The sequence below is a fragment of the Sminthopsis crassicaudata genome, chromosome 1, assembly GCF_048593235.1.
Source record: "Sminthopsis crassicaudata isolate SCR6 chromosome 1, ASM4859323v1, whole genome shotgun sequence".
NCBI classification, from domain to species: Eukaryota; Metazoa; Chordata; class Mammalia; order Dasyuromorphia; family Dasyuridae; genus Sminthopsis; species Sminthopsis crassicaudata.
The window spans coordinates 441572594-441592069 of record NC_133617.1 but is presented as its reverse complement, the minus strand read 5'-3'; positions in this window follow the sequence as shown (position 1 = coordinate 441592069).

Sequence of the window (19476 nt, the reverse complement as noted above, 5' to 3'; positions counted from 1 at the left end):
TCTATAAATATGAGTTATTATTAATTTAATTTTCAGCAAATAATGAAGAATGACAAATCCACTGACTCTCTACCCCCATCTCTCTGCCCTAGGGGAAGTTAAAGATATACATAAATAGCTATGGTACAGAGTAGTATATGATTAATACCATATATATTGGCAAAGAAGCTTTTTTAGGTTGGAGAAATTAGGAATGATAAGGAAGTGCTATATTTAAGTCATCAGGAAGTTCTTTACATGTTTTGAGGGTGTTGGTGGTCAACAATGTTCCAGAAGGATCCTAAGGTCAAGTTTGTGTGGGGTACTAGACCCTCTTCCCCAAATTAACTAATCAGAGACATCTTATGATACAAAGAGAAAGCATTTATTTAGTCCCTGCAGGGAAAGACCCAGCCCACCCAAGAGGCTTCCCAGCTCCCAACCTATGCCTGACCTGACAAGCCAGAAACAGGAAAGATGGTTAAATAGCAAAAGACCCAAACCTTTTCATTGGATACTAAAAGGAAGTAACCATCATTGATCAATGGTCTCCTTCCTCTGGGTTATATCACTTCCTGTAGCTGATTTAGGGTCTGATCTTTAGAGACCTCTAGGCCTAGAGATTATGTGATTTCCTGCAACTTGGGCCCAAGACCTGATCTTCTGGCTCTGCAGACCTCTGGGAATAAGGATCACATGACTCAGGCCTGAGATTTGACTTATTCTATTTCATAGATTTTTATTTTTATTTTTTTGAGAAAACTTCATCAAGTTCTTTTATTTTTAAGAGAAATATTCAAGAGGAATGGGTTAGGTATCATTTTCCAGAATGCTGGACTAAATGATTTCTGGGTATTCCATCCAGTTTCCTATCTCAGATGAAGGTAGTGGGAGGGCTCCCATGAGCAAAGGAGACACACAAATGGATCAACCAAAACCCCCACAAATAAGGACATAGTCTGCCAGGTATTCCATCTGCCTCCTCCTTAATCCCTCCCCCCATAAAATTCTTCTCTGGTTCTGAGAAAACCCCAAAGCTGTATTTCTCCTATAAAAGATCTCATGATGAAGATTTTTGCTAAGTCCTTTTTAGGACTAAGCCCACTATGAGGTACTCCCTTTCTCCCTTCTCATAATGCCTTCCCTTTCTAGGCTTCTTTTTCCCTACTCTAGCTAACTCTGGCGAATCTGCTAAACTCCTCTGTGGATTTAAAAAGTGCCATTCGATGGCACACCTAGGCCTCATGGAATATTCCTTTAATGTTTTCTTCCAAATTCCTTTCCTTGATAATCCTATTGCTTTCTCAATTCTATTTCATATTTGCCTATTTTACATCTTATTTTGTGTGTAACCTCTTCCCCTAAATAAAGCTATTTTTTTTTTTTGGTAAAAAGAATGGCTGTTGTGAATTTGTCACAATCCTGACCCCATCAATCATAATTTTTAAAAGTCCCTGGAACTTCAAGGTATCCTAGGGAGTCAGAGCCTGACTTACATATATGGGGAGGGGCAAATGTAATAAAATGATCAGAGTAAGAGACTTACAATCATATGGGGGAATTAGACTATGATAGGATAGTACTCAGCTAATAGGGAATCAGGGGAAGGACTGGACTTCCAAAGAAGGTGATCACCAAGAAAGGAGTAATGATGTAATCAAAGATACAGATTCACACTAGTGGGAGGATTATGCGTATCTGATAAATTGTGATCTCTGTTACTCAACCAATGGGGCATCAAGGGAGGGATTTGTGTTTCAGGTATAAGAAAGGACAAATATTGATTCCAAGTACTCTTCTTTTATAGGATACCCACTTCAGCACTTAAGGAATTTAAAGACTTTTCATTTCACCCCTTCCAAGTCCAACAGAGTTATTTCTCACAGATTCCAGTTCTGAAAAAGATCTGAGTATTTTAAAGGACTGCAGAGTTAATATATCATCAGCATAATGGCAGCCAAGAAAAAGCTAATATGATCTTGGATTGCATGAAGATGGGCACAGTGTCTAAGACTAAGAGAGGAGCAGCTAGTGCTGCTGTTTTCTACTGTCCTCAGACTTTTCTGGAGGATTGTCTTATGATCTTCATACCACAATTTAAAGACACTGATAAATTGGAAGAAATCTAGAAGAAGGTAACTAGTATGGTGAAGAGTCTTGAGTCAATATCATATGAGGACTGTTTAAAGGAACCAAACAAGCTTAGGAGAGAGAAAATAAGATTTGGAGAAATATGAGCGCTTTCTTCAAATATTGATTGATTTTCATGGAGAAAGGATTACTCTTGCTTTATTTGACTCAGAGAGCATACACAGGAACAATGCATAGAAACTGTAAAGTGGCTAAGTTAGGCTTCCTGTCAGAAAAGAAACAAACAAACAAACAAAAACTAACTCCCAAACAACAACTTCCTAACCATTTTGTTGTTTGTTTAATCTTGTCTGAGCTGTGAACCACAGAACACCAGTATACTCTATGATTGATTTTCTTTCTTTTCTTTTTCTTTTTCTTTTTTTTTTTTTTTTTTTTTTTTTTTGGTAAAGATATTGGAATGGTTTGCTATTTTTTTCAATCAAGTAATTTATCTTCCTAACTGCATGTTCAGTGTGTTAGCCACATTAGAACTGTTCAAAAGTGGAATAGGCTATTGCAGCTGTGATGTGTTCCTTTTCTCAAAGTTCATGAAGCACCTGCTTGGAAAACTACTTGTCAAATATATTTTTGGGTATATTGATTGGACTAAGTTAGAAACCACTGAGGTCTCTTCCATGTCTCACCTATGATTTTTGTCATTTATTCTGCCATCCTTCACATAATTTATCCTCTCTGCAGAAATGATTCATCATTCATTAGTACATCAGACTATTCTCCAGGCAAATGAAATTTAAGACTATGCATTATCACATACTTTGTCATTGCATTCTAAGAATCTTGGAATCTTGTTATTTCATTTGTAGATGAAACTTTATATATTTGCAGTGTATATTAAAGGCAGACTTGAATATGGTTTCTGTCTACATGGCTAGCTCTCAGATAGAAAGGTGGGGGGGAGTGGTGGAAAGGATCCTTATGGCAGCCTACTAACTCAGAATACCATATGTTAACAATATCTGTAATCTATTGTATTTTTATTTATTTCGTCAAATATTTCACAATTACAATTTCATCTGATTTAGGTTACCTTTGGGAGTGTCATTTAGCAATGAGAACAGGGCAGTCTATTTTATATCTCTGTATAACACCAGAGAGTAATAATGACAGTAATAGTAGTAATCTTAGTAATTTCTATTCCAATTTCCTTTCCTAAACAAGATTATACATTTTTAAAAAAATTGCACAAATATCTGCAAATGTTGTCCCTTGGTCTTATAATACAAGTTCCTTGAAGACAGGGACCCTTCCTTCCTTTCTTCCTTCCTTTCCTCCTTCCCTCCCTCCCTTTTTCTTTCCCCTCCATCTTCAATCTTTCCTTCCTTCCCACTTTCCTTCCTTTCTTCCTTCCCTCCTTCCTTCCTTTCTTTTCCCCCTTTTTTCTTCCTCTTTGTTTCTCCAGCACCTAGGTGTTTACAGATTGTCAAAAGAATCAGTGACACAGAAAAATTTATAAAATGCTTTCCTCACAACTATTCCATGAGTAAAGCTCAGAGAGATTGGATGGTTTTTCAAGATTCTACATTCAAAACCCCCTCACAAATATGTATACATATTGTCCTTTTGCCCCTGTCATGCAAATTTCTTGGTTTTTTTGTTTTGTTTTGTTTTATTTTATTTTGCTTTATTTATTTATTTATCTTTCTATTCTCTATCTATCTATCTATCTATCTATCTATCTATCTATCTATCTATTTATTGTATATTTCTCCAGCACTTAGGTGCTTAATATACTAGGTGCTTGGTAAGTGCTGGTTAGTTGATTGATTAATGGGGGACTTCTGAAGATCAAAAAACCTTTTTCAGAACCTAAAAGAATTGTTCTTATGGGTGAATTTGAAGGATCATGACAGGTGACATGGAGATTGGGGAAGTAAAGAGGAGAATGAAGATTTGCCTGTTGACCTTATCCAATAATACATCCAGTTATTTTGCTCCTAGAGAATGGTTAGAGTGTAAATATTGATCCTACTGCCTTCCCTTTTAAAAGCATCCTACTTATGCCTGGGTATAATAGCAAATGTGTAGTCAAAGAGAGCTCTGTTTTCACGGCTACCTTAAAGAAATGGTATATGCTTTATTGAGCTATAAGGCTATTTACCATTACCTCCTTTGCTTTGTATCATTCTCAGAGCTAAATATTTACATTTGAAGTTGAAAAGACGCTCAGCATGAACACAGAAACACCATTCCATCTAATGTTGTCAGGAAAACAGTTCGAAGACTCAACATTCCCAAATCGGCAAGATGGAACAAACAGATGTTTTGTCCATCACACGAGGGACTCTATCACATTTCTGAAAAGTTGCCTTTTCTTTTGCAGTGTCCTGGCTTTTATTAGTGATCTGTCCAGCCAGATGGGCCATTCGTGGGCTCTTTGATTCTCTTTCTCTCCCATCCCCCCTCCACCTCCAGTTTCCTCCCAACCTTGACTAAAGGGAAGATAACTCAGGATTGGACTCTAAATCTTGCTCTTTCAAACTTTACAAACACTGGAGGTCACTGTGGTTCCACATGAGTAGAACCAAAGAAGATTTGTCTCATCAAGAAAAACAAACAAAAAACCAATTATAAAATAATAGCGTGGGACAGATATTTTGAAGCAATAATTTGGGGAGATAGATTATTTCTAGGGAAGGAAGGCAGAATGATGTAGAGAATAGATTGGAGCCAGGAATAGCTGAATTTCAAATCATGCTTTTGAGAAACTTATGAAATTCTGGGCAAGTTACTGAATCTTTCTTTGTTTCCTCATCTGTAAAATGGGCTATTATAATAGCATCTAGTTATAGGGATATTGGGAGGATTAAATGCAAAATACTTTGTAAAACTTGAAATGGACAGAGGTGAGAAGCTATTATCTTAGATGAATAAGGGATAGAGTTCTTGATCTTTAATCAAGGAAGACTTTACTTTGATATTTACAAGCTGGTTTTGAAACCTGGACAAGTGTCTTAGATTTCTCTCAGCCTCAGTTTTCTGTTCTGTAAAATGGGGATAATACAAACACCTAGCTCACAGTATTGTTGTGGGGATCAAGTGAGATAATATTTGTAAAAAGTGCTCAATACAGTACCTGAAATACAAGGGGCTATGTAAATACTTATTTCCCTTATCCTCAGTCCTATTTGTTTCCAGTTTCCTAATCTATGAATGGATAGTTGGGAGGGTAGTTGGGAGCATAAAATGAGATAATATTGGTGAAGATCTAATGAGACAACATATGTAAATAAGCATTTATATAAATACTCTTAAAGCATAATGCCTTAAAGCATTTATGCAAATACTTTCATTTATTTTTATTTATACAAATGCTATTATTTTTCTGAGAAAAAAAAAAGGACTAAACTGGAATTTCTGTGACCAGGCGTAGGCAAAAATTACATAGTAGAAATGTATATTTTTGGAGTCTTCAGATTCTCTTTTCTGTGTTTTCTTTTCTCAACCAAGTAATATTTCAATGCTCCTCTTTCCTATTTTTTTCCTTTACATCAGAGACCTGCTGTCTTCAATTTTCCTATTCTCTCCTCTCTCCTCCTGGCAAAATCTGCTTTCAGGGAATGTTTCTGGGGAAGGATCTAATATCAGTCAAACACATTTTAATGTGAATTTAATCAATGTGTTTCTTCTTCAAATATTACTTATTTTTTAAGCTTTATTTCTAATTATGGCAAGAAAATATTTTTCTTTTAAAGGAAATTCAGATATAATTGCATAAGTACTTTGCTGGAAAGGGAAGGAAGACTCTTTCCCTGGGTCTCTAAAATTACAACATATAGGAGGCTGTTTCCTATGCCCTTGTAAAAGGCCAGCTCTAGAAGTACCCATTTTCATTTAAGTAACAGAGCTTATATATGAGAATTCATTGGGAAGAAAAATTATGTTGCAAAAAAGAAAAAGGCATACTATAGAAGAAAATAGCTTCTGACTATTTAGAGAACCATCAAGTAATCCTTTGTTCCTTCTCTTGAAGTCTTGAAGACTAGAGTTTTTTAAGCAAAAGCTGAAAGACCATTTGTCGGATATCTTGTAACAAATTCCTTTCTGATATGGTGATTTGAACAACTATCTACTAAGGTCTATCTTTTCCAATTCTCAAATTCAGTGATTTCTTAATTGTAATCAATGTGACATTGTGGAAGGAGTCATGAGATAGGACAGTCAGGAGACTGAAATTCTAGACCTGCTTGGTTATTTCTAGGTATGTCATTTGGGGAAAATCTTTTTAATCTCTCAGGGCTCTGTAGAATGGTAGGGTTACTGTGGATGATCTCTAGGGTTTTGTCCAGTCTTGAAGGTAGCTTACTTTGAATTGCCTTTCCTGGCAGTTTTCCAGTATCATCTTATTATTTCCTATTTTCATTTAGCATATGCCTATTGAGACATGCTCCTTTTTTCCCCCTTACTGAACAACAGAATCAAAGCAGTCCCTTACAATATACAGAACAATTTGAAGGTGCTCCAGGCTTACTTAGCCTATGGATTTCTCACATACTTCATGTTTAAGTCTTTTTTAAAAAATTTATTTAGAATTTTTTTCCCACAGTATATATGCATGAGTAATTTTTTAAAATAATATTATCCCTTGTATTCATTTTTCCAGATTATCCCCCTCCCTCCCTCCACTCCCTCCACTCCCTCCCCCCAATGACAGGCAATCCCATTCATTTTACATGTGTTACAATAAAACCTAGATACAATATATGTGTGTAAATACCATTTTCTTGTTGCACATTAAGTATTAGATTCCGAAGGTATAAGTAACCTGGGTAGATAGACAGTAGTGCTAACAATTTACATTCACTTCCCAGTGTTCCTTCTCTGGGTGTAGTTATTTCTGTCCATCATTGATCAACTGGAAGTGAGTTGGATCTTCTTTATGTTGAAGATATCCACTTCCATCAGAATACATCTTCATACAGTATTGAAGTGTACAGCGATCTTCTGGTTCTATTCATTTGACTCAGCATCAATTCATGATGTTAAAGTCTTTTTTTAAAAATTTGATTAAATTTTTTTTAATTTAAATAAGCATTTCCATAATGATAAATTTTTTGAAAGGATGATTGCACATGAATTTGTTAGAATATTAGACTCTATTGGAAGAATAAATAATAACAAAAATAGCATTGACATAGCTCTTTAAAGTTTACAAAGAACTTTACAAATATTATCTCAGTTTATACTCCCAACAATCTTGCATATAGATGCTATTATTATCTCCATTTTACAAATAAGAAAACTGGAATAAAAAAGAAGATAATCAGGAATAAGCATTTCTGTGTAACATCTACTAGGAGGCAACTAAGTGATTCACTAGATTGAGCCCTGGACCTGGGGTCAGAAAGACCAACCTCTTATACTAAACAATTGTGTGACACAGGCAAGTCTCTAAGCCTCTGTTTGCCTTCATCTCCTGGAGAAGAAAATGCAAATTACTCCCATTATCTTTGCCAAGAAAACTCCATGAACAGTATGATCTATGGGATCATGAAGAGTTGAGTATGACCGATACAGTACATACAGTACAGCAGCAACAAAATAGCACTTCCTATGTACCAGGCACTATGCTAAGCCCTTTTTATAAATATGGTTTCATTTTATCCTAATAACAACACTGTGAAGTAAGAAATATTGTGGTCCCCATTTTATAGTTGAGGAAAATGAGGCAAATAGAGATTCAGTGGCTTCTCCAGGTTTCCACAGTCAGTAAGTATCTGAGATTGAATATGAATTCAGGTTTTTCTGACTTCAGGTTCAATATTCCATCCACAATATCACTTAGATTATTAGTCTGTGTATTCCTGAATGGTTGAACATGCGGAGACTAGTCATTTCTTCTTAGATTTTCCAGAAGACTCCCAGTCAAATGGATGAAATAGATCAAGGGGCCACTAGTACATTTTATATGTATTTATGTTTATTTTAACCAATTTTCAGGAAGTTTGTGATTGTTATTTTTTTTCAGTGGACCAGTGAGTTTATTGATAGAGGGCATTCCCTCCCATGATGAGAGATCTCCTTTTGACCCCACAGATCAACTATTCTTTAACAACTTATCCTCTTAGAGAGTTGTGTGAGAATATTAAGAGTGTGACTAAAGTGATAGCTGGTATGTGTGTCAGAGACAGTACTTGAACCCAAGTTTTCCTGACTCCAAGGCTAGCTTTTTACCTATATCATCATGCCTCCTTTCTTTTAGGCTATTTTTAAAAGCATTATTGTTATCATTATGATAACAATATTCAAGGACAAGTGACTCATTCAGTTTTACTTTATATTTCTTCTCACTTGTTTTTCCTCATTGACCCAGATACCCTTACTAGAGGTACATGGTAAGAGAGGAATAGGAAGAGAGTTTAAAAAGGCACAGGTAGATGGAATGAAGGAAGGACTTTTGCAAATTATGATTAAGGAAGAGTTTGGAGAGTAATGTTGTGGAGCAGGCTGCATCCTGCATATAGTTGTGACAACAAGGCAACTGCCTCTTGAGATTGAAATTTCATTAATTCTAAAAAGTAGACACAAGGAAGATCCACTACTACCCCATGGAGGGCTAAATTTGTTTTTTCTCTGGCTCTGGACTGCCATTTCCCTCCCCATAGAATTGATCTCCTGGATCCCTATTCTTCATGGTTTCCAGAACCTAATAGAATTGAATATAGACACAATGTCAGCAACTCCAGTTTTATGACATCAAATGTTATTTCCTCCCCTTATCCATTGAAGCTCAAAAACAATCCAGTATTATCTTTTCCATATGGCTCCTTGAATATTGCTTCAATTTTTAAATTTTTTATCTCCTTTACCTTCTATATCTACGCTTAAGGCTCCATGGAATATTTCCACCTAGAAGCATCTTCTAGTGGACAATAGTTGCCTGGGATTGATGTGGTGGGCACATAGCCACAATGGAGAGTTCCATTAAGAATAATTGTTTTCAGTCTATATTTTCTTTCACAACAGGACTATTATGGAAATTTTTTGCATGTCTACATATGTATAATCTATTGCATTACTTGCCTTTTCAATGAGGGAAGGGGGAGGAAGGAAGGGAAAGTGTTATGGGCCAGAACTTTGAACTTGAAACAAGGATTCTTACATACAGTTCTACAAGATTCACACCTATGATAATGTAATTATAAGAGAACATATAAGCTGGGACAAACTCAGCCAGAGTCAGAAAAGACAAGTGGACTGGAGGCAGGAGCTCAAACTCTCGGAGCCAAGGGGAGTCAGATTCATTCCATCCTTATCAGCCTCGTTGTGGCTGGCCTGGGCTTCTGCACTTCTCCAGTGAAACTAAGATTCTGGAAGGCCTCTAAGAAAGCTAGCCCAGGCCCCTGGCAAAAAAAAATTGATTGTGAAAGAGATAATCAAGGATTTGGACTTTAACACCTGGCTATTCTTGTGGTGATTACTCTACTGAAAAGAAGGCTGCTCTAAGACCTCCAGAAAACCAAATAGGAACATTACAGGAAAGAATCTAGAACTCAAAGGTTTAAAAACAAATGCTAAAAATTGTTTTTATATGTAACTGAAGAAAAATGAAATACTAAATAAATGGGGGGGAAAGAGTAATTTGACATTACCTTCATATATATATATATGTACATATATATATATATATATATATATATATATATATATATATATACACTCAAAACAAAAATTGTAGAATTCCTAGGCTTCAACACTTCAACACTAAAGACCTGTATTTTTTGCCATTGTAATTATCCCTAGTACAGTACATTGCACATTAAATCAATTCAACAAACATATGTTAGATGCTAAGGCCACAATAACAAAAATGAAACTATCTCTGTTCTCAAAGACCTTATATCTTGGATTGGATTGGTTTTAGGGATAAGTGATTCAGGTGAGAATTTGTGTAAATTGGAAAGCAAAGCCTTATTGGTTCAGGAATCTCTGACCTTTTGGCGAAGAAGAATACTTTTTTAATTTTCTGAAAGCAAAGCCTTGAAATTAGAGGTATAAAGAAGATAGGAAGTCTGAGATAAATGGGAAATAAAATGCCACAGTTGGCTCTTCGACCCAAGGGGAGGTTCCCCTAAGTTTCTCTCTCTCTCTGTCTCTCTTTCTCTGTCTCTCTCTGTCTCTCTTTCTCTCTCTCCCTCTCTCTTAATAGTACTTTATTTTTCCAAATCCATTCAAACATAGTTTTCAACATTCACCTTTACAAAACCTTGTATTCCAAATTTTTCTCCTTTCTTCCCACCTCTCCAAGATAGCAAACAATCTAATACAGGAATACATGTGAAATTCTTCTATACATATTTTTATATTTGTCATGATGTTCAAGAAAAATCACATCAAAAGGGAAAAAATGAGAAAGAAAAAGCAACAAACAAATAAACAACAACAAAAAGGTAAAAAATACTACGCTTGTATCCACATTCACTCTCCATAGGGTTCTCTCTCTAGATACAGATGGCACTTTCCATCACAAGTCTATCCTAGTCAATTCCCTTAATCACCACATTGTTGAAAAGAGCCAAGTCCATCATAGTTAATTATCACATAATCTTCTTGTTGCTGTGCACAATGTTCTCCTGGTTCTGCTTGTAGAGAGCCAGAACTCTGGAGAAGCATACTTGAAACAAGGTATTATCTCAGTGGAATAGATGAGATAATGGGTCTCTAATTCACATATATACTTAATACTTAGTATGGTGATGTAATGGTTCTCTAGTTCACATATGTTTATTATATTATAATGATGTAATTATAATAGGATATTTAAACTGGGGACAAAATCAGATTCGGGGGAGACTGTTGAGACTGTCAGATTGTCAGGTTTTGTAGGAGGAGACTGGAGGAGACTGGGTTAGACTATGACAGACACAGACTGTAAGAAACAATAAAAACTTTGGACTTTATTCTTGTCTATTCTCGTGGTGTTTATCCTGCTGAGACCAAGGCCTGTCCAAAGGACCTCCAGAAAGCTAACTCGAATATTATATCTGCTCACTTTACTTAGTATCAGTTTAAGTAAGTCTTTCCAAGTTTTTCTGAAATCAACCTGCTCATCATTTCATATAGAACAATAATATTCTATTAATTCATATATAATAACTTATTCAGCCATTCCCTACATGGTTGGCTCTTATTTCTTCCTTTTGGAAACTACAACAAAGCATAGAAAGGAAATTTTGAAGATAGTAGGTATGTCTGGTGGTAAAGATTAAATTTTATGGGTAGGGCATGCTTTATTCATAGGGCATAAATTCCTTGTAGGTCATGAATGTGTTTTGTACAACAGTGGGCCTGTAGTCAGGAAGACAAAAATTCAAATTTTGTTTTACATGTTTACTAGCTGTGTGATCCTGAGTAAGTCACTTAACCTGATTTCCTCATTTTAAAAATGAATTGGAGAAGAAAATGGCAAAATGCTATAGTATTTTTATGAAGAAAACCTCAAATGGAATCATGAAGACTGAAAATGACTAAACAACAATAAACAACAGCTTACATCAAATATTTATGTAAGATCAGAAAACAGTGATATAGCTGACATTTATAACTATTGCTAGTGAAAAATTAATAATAGTAGTTTGCATTTATGTGGAGCTTTACAGTTTAAAAATATTTTACATATGTGATTTCATTTCATCCAATGATATGATATACATAATTTTAACACTAAAAAAAGTGAAGTTTAAAAAAAATTGCTAGAGTTTGTGACTCAGTCTATTTTATTTTCAACATAGAATTTTCATTAGACGTTTGGAATGCTCCATGGAGAATTTCCCACTAAGATTCTAAAATTATGCATTAAAAGATGTGATGCAATTTTGTAGCTGGAAAGTAACACAGAGATAATTTAGCTTAATCTGTTTGTTTACAGAATAGGACATAGGTTCAGACAAATGAAAGGATGTTTTCAGGATCACCCAGTCATGGCTTTAATGTTTTTCATGCTATGAGTATGGCAGTTTGATTTTATGTAGGAGGAAGAAAACACATTTTTCCTTATATATCCTCCTCCCATTCCTTCTGAAAGGTTTGTTCAGACTTTAAATTTAGAAAGAGATGTCAGAGATCTGAGTGAAAGTATAAGGAAAAGGATTATTTTACTTTAGTAATTGTGTGTGGGAGGCAGGAGGTGCTCATATTGTTGCTTCTGGGACTATCCATTGCTTCTTTCTGGATTTTACCTGTGTCACCATTCTTCTCTAGTTTATCTCTTGATCAAAGTTTACTATTGATTCTTCCCCTGGAGGGACCTTGATTTCCCTTTTACACCTGCTTCAGGAAGATCAGGGGAAGAAAATAAGTATTTATATAATATTTACTATATGCTGGGCATTGTGCTCAATGCTATACACATAAAATCTCATTTGATTCTTGAACAACTTTATAATATAGATATAGAAACAAAGGATTAGAAGATAAAGCAAACTCTTAAGAAATGGAGATTGAGAAAATAGCAATGAAACTAAGGATGGGAAAGGATAGATTCAGCATTTCTTTTTTCAGCACCATGAATGAATAGTTCCCTCTATTCCCTATCCATTCTCTGTGGCTTTCATATCACTCACTATCTGGTTTAGTGTCTCAAATATGCCTTGATATAATTCAAAGAGGTGGCAGACCCAGGGCCCGTTCTTGGCCATCCTATCTCTTGTCTTTCTCTGGGCTTTATTCAATTCGGTAGAACTCCTCTTATATCCCATCTATCTATATTTCTTAACGCCCTCTCGAAGGATGAGATAGAAAATAATCTTTCAAAGTCTCATTGCTCTTTATTGGTCAACATCAAGTAATTTCTGTCCAGTAAAGGGCATGGATTTCCAAAAAATGAATTTGGGAGTGTTTTCTATGTATAGCTGAAGAGCTTTAGAAGAATGGAAGGATGGAACCAGTTTGTCTTGGCTGCAGTACAATTGTGCCAATTATTGTTTGGTCATTTCAGTCATGTCTGACTCTTTGTGACCCCATTTTGGGGTTGGCAGAGATATTGTAATGATTTGCTATTTCCTTCTCCGTTCATTTTACAGATGAGGAAACTAAAACAAACAGAATTAAGTGACTTGTCCAGGGTCACACAGCTGATGAAGAGAAATCTTCCTGATTCCAACTTCAGTGCTCTATTCACTATGCCATCTAGCTGCCCCATTGTAGGTTAAGACTGAACTAATTTCACTTGTAATTTGACTGTAGAAATCTGTAGAAGTTATCAGTTGAAAGAGCATGGACATATTTGTATATGTCCTTGGATATGACTGAGATTTTTGAATATACTTTATTTTTTAAAATATATTTTTTAATATAAAAGGCTATAGCCAATGCTTCTGAGAACTCTGGATTCTTGGTGTTAGAAATGTCCAATCTAGGTTTTTAGGAGATGCCTAAGATGTCTCTATCTCAAGAGGTAAGCAAGGAGAAAGGAGGAGTAGAATTAGGAAATTCATAAAATGTACCCAAAATCAAATTATATATTTTATATATATTTATATACATATATTTTATATATTTAATTAAATGTTCAAATAAAAGCAAACACTTGGCATCCAGTCCTTTGTGTGTGGGGAGTGAAGGGGTAAAAGTAGGGGAAGACTGGTGATAGTGGAGGTAAAAGATATTATAAAATAAAATCAACAATGATAAGTGATCACCCTCTCATATGGCTGAGAATTCTTGCCCATACTTGCTAGAATCTATAGATCTATATCCTATGGAAACAATTCCATCTTAATGATTCAAGAAAAGCTCAAAAGTACTATTCAGGAAGCAGTTGATGTTGAACTCATGTTAACACCATGATCATTGTCTAGTTTCCTGGTATGATTGCAACAGTTTTCTCTTCCTTCTGCCATAGTGATCTAACCACCTATGTCTAGGAGAGTCCGCTAGACCTTTTAATTGTTTTCTGCTGCTACTATAGAATCATGGAAGGATTCTTGGATGCACTCTTCTAGACCTAGCCTTAGACAAATTGCTCTGATTTCTTCCTGAGTTAAGAGCAGTGCTGTCTCTGTCCTTAGATCAGTCGGTATTGGTCACTGCTTTGTTAACATGGGTCTGGAGGACCCCAGTACAATTATACCCCAATAAACTGAAGTTTTTGGCTCTACTGATCCAGTCCAAATTCTCTGCTGATTACATTAGGGCCCCTTTCTCCTCTCCCAATTCTGGATCCAAAGATACTAGTGAGTCAAATGAGAGAGGCAATACAGTACAGGGGAAAGAGTACTGCTATGTAAAAGAATCTGGAATTAAATCCTGTGTTTTGATTATTACAAATATTTAAATTAACTACAAAGGTTTTATGAAGGAAAACTATCTACATCCAGGGAAAAATCTGATAAATAGAAGTAAACATAGAAGAATTTTCAAATGCATGTGTGTGTCTAATAGTAGCCATTTCTAGGGTGGGAAGGGGGGAAGAAAGAAAAAAAAATACATGATAACTTTATTATATATTTAAAAGAAATAGCAAGTATACAATAGCTTTGCAGTTTCATGTGCAATCATATTCCTCCCTGCCCCCTGAAGGAGTTGCAAAGCAGTCTTTGAAGATATTCCTTGTGGATTGGGAATGAAATAAATTGGAGGCAAGAGGGAAGAGGAGAGAGGAGAGAGAACATAATTGCCTTTCAGTCTCCTTGTATCATCATCATCATCTTCTTCTCACATGAAGAGAGCCATTCTACAGGTCTGACTTAGACCTCCAGGAGCCACTGGCAGGTGGCTCCCATATCACAACCCCCTTCCCACTCTACTATGCTATGGAAATGCTTATTTTATTTTTTAAGTTCAGAATAAAATAAATTTAAAAAAACCCCAAATAAACGCACCTCTGTCCTTCACTACTTATGAATCTTTGGGCAATTTACTTAGCTAGTTTCTTCAACTATGGAATGAAGTGGTTGGACCTCTTAGATAATTTCTGGCTCTAAATTTTATAATTCTGTTCTCAGGAACTCATATCTGAAACACAAACTATGATCCGCTCAGTCTCAGCAACCCCAGAAAATCTGCCATTGGTAATTAGCCTCCACCTGCATAGGCTTAGAGTTCACTTAATTGTGTAGAAGTTCTCTTCAGTCCTCAGACCTCTTGGTCCTTTATGTATTCTGTCTTCTAGCCTTCCAGGAACCATTTAATTGTATAATGGCACTGAGTAAAAATTCCTGCCCCGACTATTTGAATAGTGTTCCATTTGGTGCTGGTGCTTTTTATTTAACCCTTTCTATAAGATGTCTATGAATACTTCTTCTTCCCAGGTTCGAATGGCTTTTAGTTAACTTAATTCATCATTAATGCTATCAGTGATCTCTTTCTCAGTTATATCTACAATGCAGAAATCAAAGCATCATATTCTAGGTTGACACAAATATTCAAGAGTCCAATTTTATAGTGCTTGTACTTCCCCCACCAATTTTGTAAAAAATAATGTTTTGGTTATTTCCAAAATTTAGGCACTGGGATCAGTTCATATTGACCAAAAAAGGCCTGTTTATGCATTCCCGCCAACCCTAGAGTATGTGTGGAGAAATAATGATCATGCTTTTGTACTCATTTGGCAGCCATGGTCACTTCTAAGGGAAGTGCTACTATACTTCAAGATGAGAAGCTATGATATATATTTCCTATGGAGGGAACATAGCACAGAGGAAAGAATACTTGGCTTTGGAGTCTTAGAGTGTGAGTACTGTCTTTGCTATTTACTATTTGTGTAACCTTGGAGAAATCACTGTTAACCTCTTTCTATCTCTATACATCTATAAAATTGAGATGATTTCATAATCAATATTTCTGGAACAGTGAATTGAAATATCAATACTAGTCCTTCTAAACGCCTGTCTCTCAGAGTTTCTACCATGAACAACTAAGGATTTGAATTACTGCTGTCCCACAAATGGGGGGAGTTGAGGAGATTTGTTTAGCTTATCTTAGCCTATAATTCCATCTCTCTCTCTCTCTCTCTCTCTCTCTCTCTCTCTCTCTCTCTCTCTCTCTCTCTCTCTCTCTCTCTCTCTCTCTCTTTCTCTCTCTCTCTCTCTCTCTCTCTTTCTCTCTCTCTCTCTCTCTCTCTCTCTCTCTCTCTCTCTCTCTCTCTCTCTCTCTCTCTCTCTGTCTCTGTGTTTGAATGTCTGTCTGTCTCTCTCTTCCATCTCTTTTTCTCTTCCCCTCTCCCTCAGTAGTTGTACTTCTCACCAGTGGCTAATGTATCTCTCTCTATAGACTGGATCAGGAATGAATTAGAACATTTCACTCTTGTAAGTGATACTTTTTTTGAGTAAACATCCCCTGGGTTTCTGTGATGTGTAACTAATGGAGTGCTAAACTCTTAAGACTGGTTTTAGACTGAGAAAAGTACACGTGTTGTCAATCCATCATGTTCCTAATACTAATTAACATAGCAAGGATACAATAAAGCTGCAGATCATGTACACATTACTCAGCTCAGGTTACCTTTTTATCTTAATTTTTCTATTGACCTACCTACCTTCATCAGGAAAATGAACTTGGGCCTCCTCTTTCAGCTAGAACTTGTCCCATGGAATAAAAAAAAAAGTATTGCTAGGGTGTCATTTCATATGGATAATTATGATCTCTGTGCCTATTGTAGACTGGGGGCTTCCTGTAATGTTTGTCTATGGTATTGGGAAGGGGACAAGTCCTCTGCATTATGGAATTTTGGGGGCAAGGTCCTGGGTATTGGAATCCCCAAAAGCTGTCCTATTGACCAGCATTTAATGAAACTCAGAACTATAGATTCAAATCTCCTGTCTTGGTCCTTATTTAGGGTTCTCAGGAAAGTAATTTTTACTTGATTAAGGACTACTGGGACTAAACTTATTTTGCTCATTCAAAATAAATTTACTTTTCCTTCTGGATTTAGTTTTGAGTTAAAATGGAAGGCAGAACTGTGGAATAGAAGCAAAAACATCACTTTAGGAAATCCTGTTCTTCTCATTTGCTACCTTGCTGTATGACTTTAGGCAACTCACTACCTTTCTAAGTTTCATTTTTCTCAAATATTTAATAAGGAATTTGGATTAGGTTAAGGTTAAGATTTGAAATATTATTTATAGTTTATGTTAAAAATCTATTCATTATAGAGCCCCTGGATTCTAATAATAAGCAGTTAGATAAAATCCCCTAAATTTCTATCAGTGGAAAGAGAATTGGATCAAGTTGAAGTTATGAGACTTGAGTTTGAATATCACTTCTGCACTTACTATTTTTGATCTTGGACACTTACTTAGGCCTGAGTTTCCTCAGATGTAAAATAAGGAGGCTTTACTAGATCACTTCTGAGATCTTTTAGAACTCTAATTTATGATCAGTTCATAGTCTAGTGCTTGATACATAGCAGGCACTTTGTAAATATATGCTGTCTACCTCATTGATAAACCCTATCTTTGTGAATCTAAATGGTTGATACAAGGGGAGGCATATTAACTGTAGAGATTCTTAATCTGTTTGTATTATAAACCCTTTTGGCAGCCTGGTGAATCTGGACTCCTTCCCAGAAAAATGTTTTTAAATGCATAAAATAAAATACATAGGATTATTAGGAAAACCAGTTATATTGAATTATAGTTATTTGTTTATATGTATATATTGGGAATAAATTATGTATATAAACAAGTTCTATATATAACTTTATATATATACATACATATACATATACACATATATATATATATACACACACACACACATATATATATATAAACCATCTATAATTACCTCTACATTTTTATCATTCTCTCTCTCTGTTCATAAAGCCCAGATTAAAAAAAAAACCTTTGCAGGACTTTTCCACTCTTTTCCACACTTGAATGCTTTTCACCAAAGACATTTTTACATGCTGCTGGGTTAAAAATATAAAAGATAAGTATACAAGCCAAACATTTATTGATAATCATGATTTCACAATCTCCACATTCAGTTAAGGGATTCCATATGAGGTCATGAACCATAGATTAAGAAGCTGGCCTCTAATGTATGTATACACTTGTGTTAAAAAGTTTAAAAAACCTATTCTATGAAATATAAGATTTTTAAATTACTTTAAAATTTATTTCTTCACTGCTTCTCTTAATGGTCCTTCAAGAAAAAAAATAATAGTATAGATAGATAGATAGATAGATAGATAGATAGATAGATAGAGATAGAGAGAGAGTTATCTATCCCTTTCTTCCATCTATCAAAGTAATAATATGCATTACTTTAGGAATTTTTATACTTTGAAATATCCATATCATAACCTATCCTGGATAAATCAGGGAAGATGGATAGCTATTACCAAAATGAACAGTAAAAGGAACATACCTGCAGAATAGACAAGAAGAATAGAATCATAGTATCCAGAATTGAAAGAGCTTATTAGTCAAAATTGTTCTTTCTTTCAAGGATAAAATGGAGATACAGAGTAAATGGCTTTCATATGATTACTAAATGGTAGAGTTAATACTAGAACACACATACTCCAACAAACTTTTTTGTTTCTATTTGCCACTGCTTAAATCCTCTAAAGAACAGGCAGTTAGATAATTTTTGACTCATTAACCCCTTTTTTCCCCAATTCAATGATTTATTTTTTTATTTTTTTAACTGTCCTCTTTAGGATCTCATGATATTTTGAAAGAGTTTTGAACTACCAACAATTAACTTTGAAAAAAAAGAGTAAATGTAAGTATGATGTATTATATTACCAGATTTCTTCCAAAAAAAAAATCATGTCAGTGAAGTGCCAATACAACTAACAGAAATACCCAAAATGAAGTTTATATAGGTTAGAAAAATCTTATAGTACAGGAACAATTTAAAAATTTGCTAATTGCTTAGTGGTCATTAGCTAGTTGAGATAGCAGTGGATAGAGGATTGAGCTTGGAATCAAGAAAACTCATCTTCACAAGTTCAAATCTGTCCTCAGATACTTACTAGTTGTGGGACCCTGGGCAATTCACTTAATCCTGTTTGCCTCAGTTTCTTCATCTGCAAAATGAATCAGAGAAGAAAATGTCAAACTACTTTAGCATCTTTGCCAAGAAAAACTCAATTATCTACCTCCCCAGGTATGTGATTTTTCTTTTATAAAAATTGTCAAGAATGCAAATAAAAACAGGTGGGTGGGAATTCTCCTTCCAAGTGTGGAGAATGCTACAAACATTCCCTCTTCTGCCTCACGGAGCAAAGAATGTCTTGTCCAAGATGTTTCTGGGCAAGTATGGGTTTTCAAAATTCCTTCTGGTGGCTTCCTTTTCTAATTAGGTGATATGGCCTTTATGGATTTAGGAATACCTTTTTACCCTCACGAGAAATCAGCAACTCACCATCGGAAGATACATGATCCTTCAGAGCAA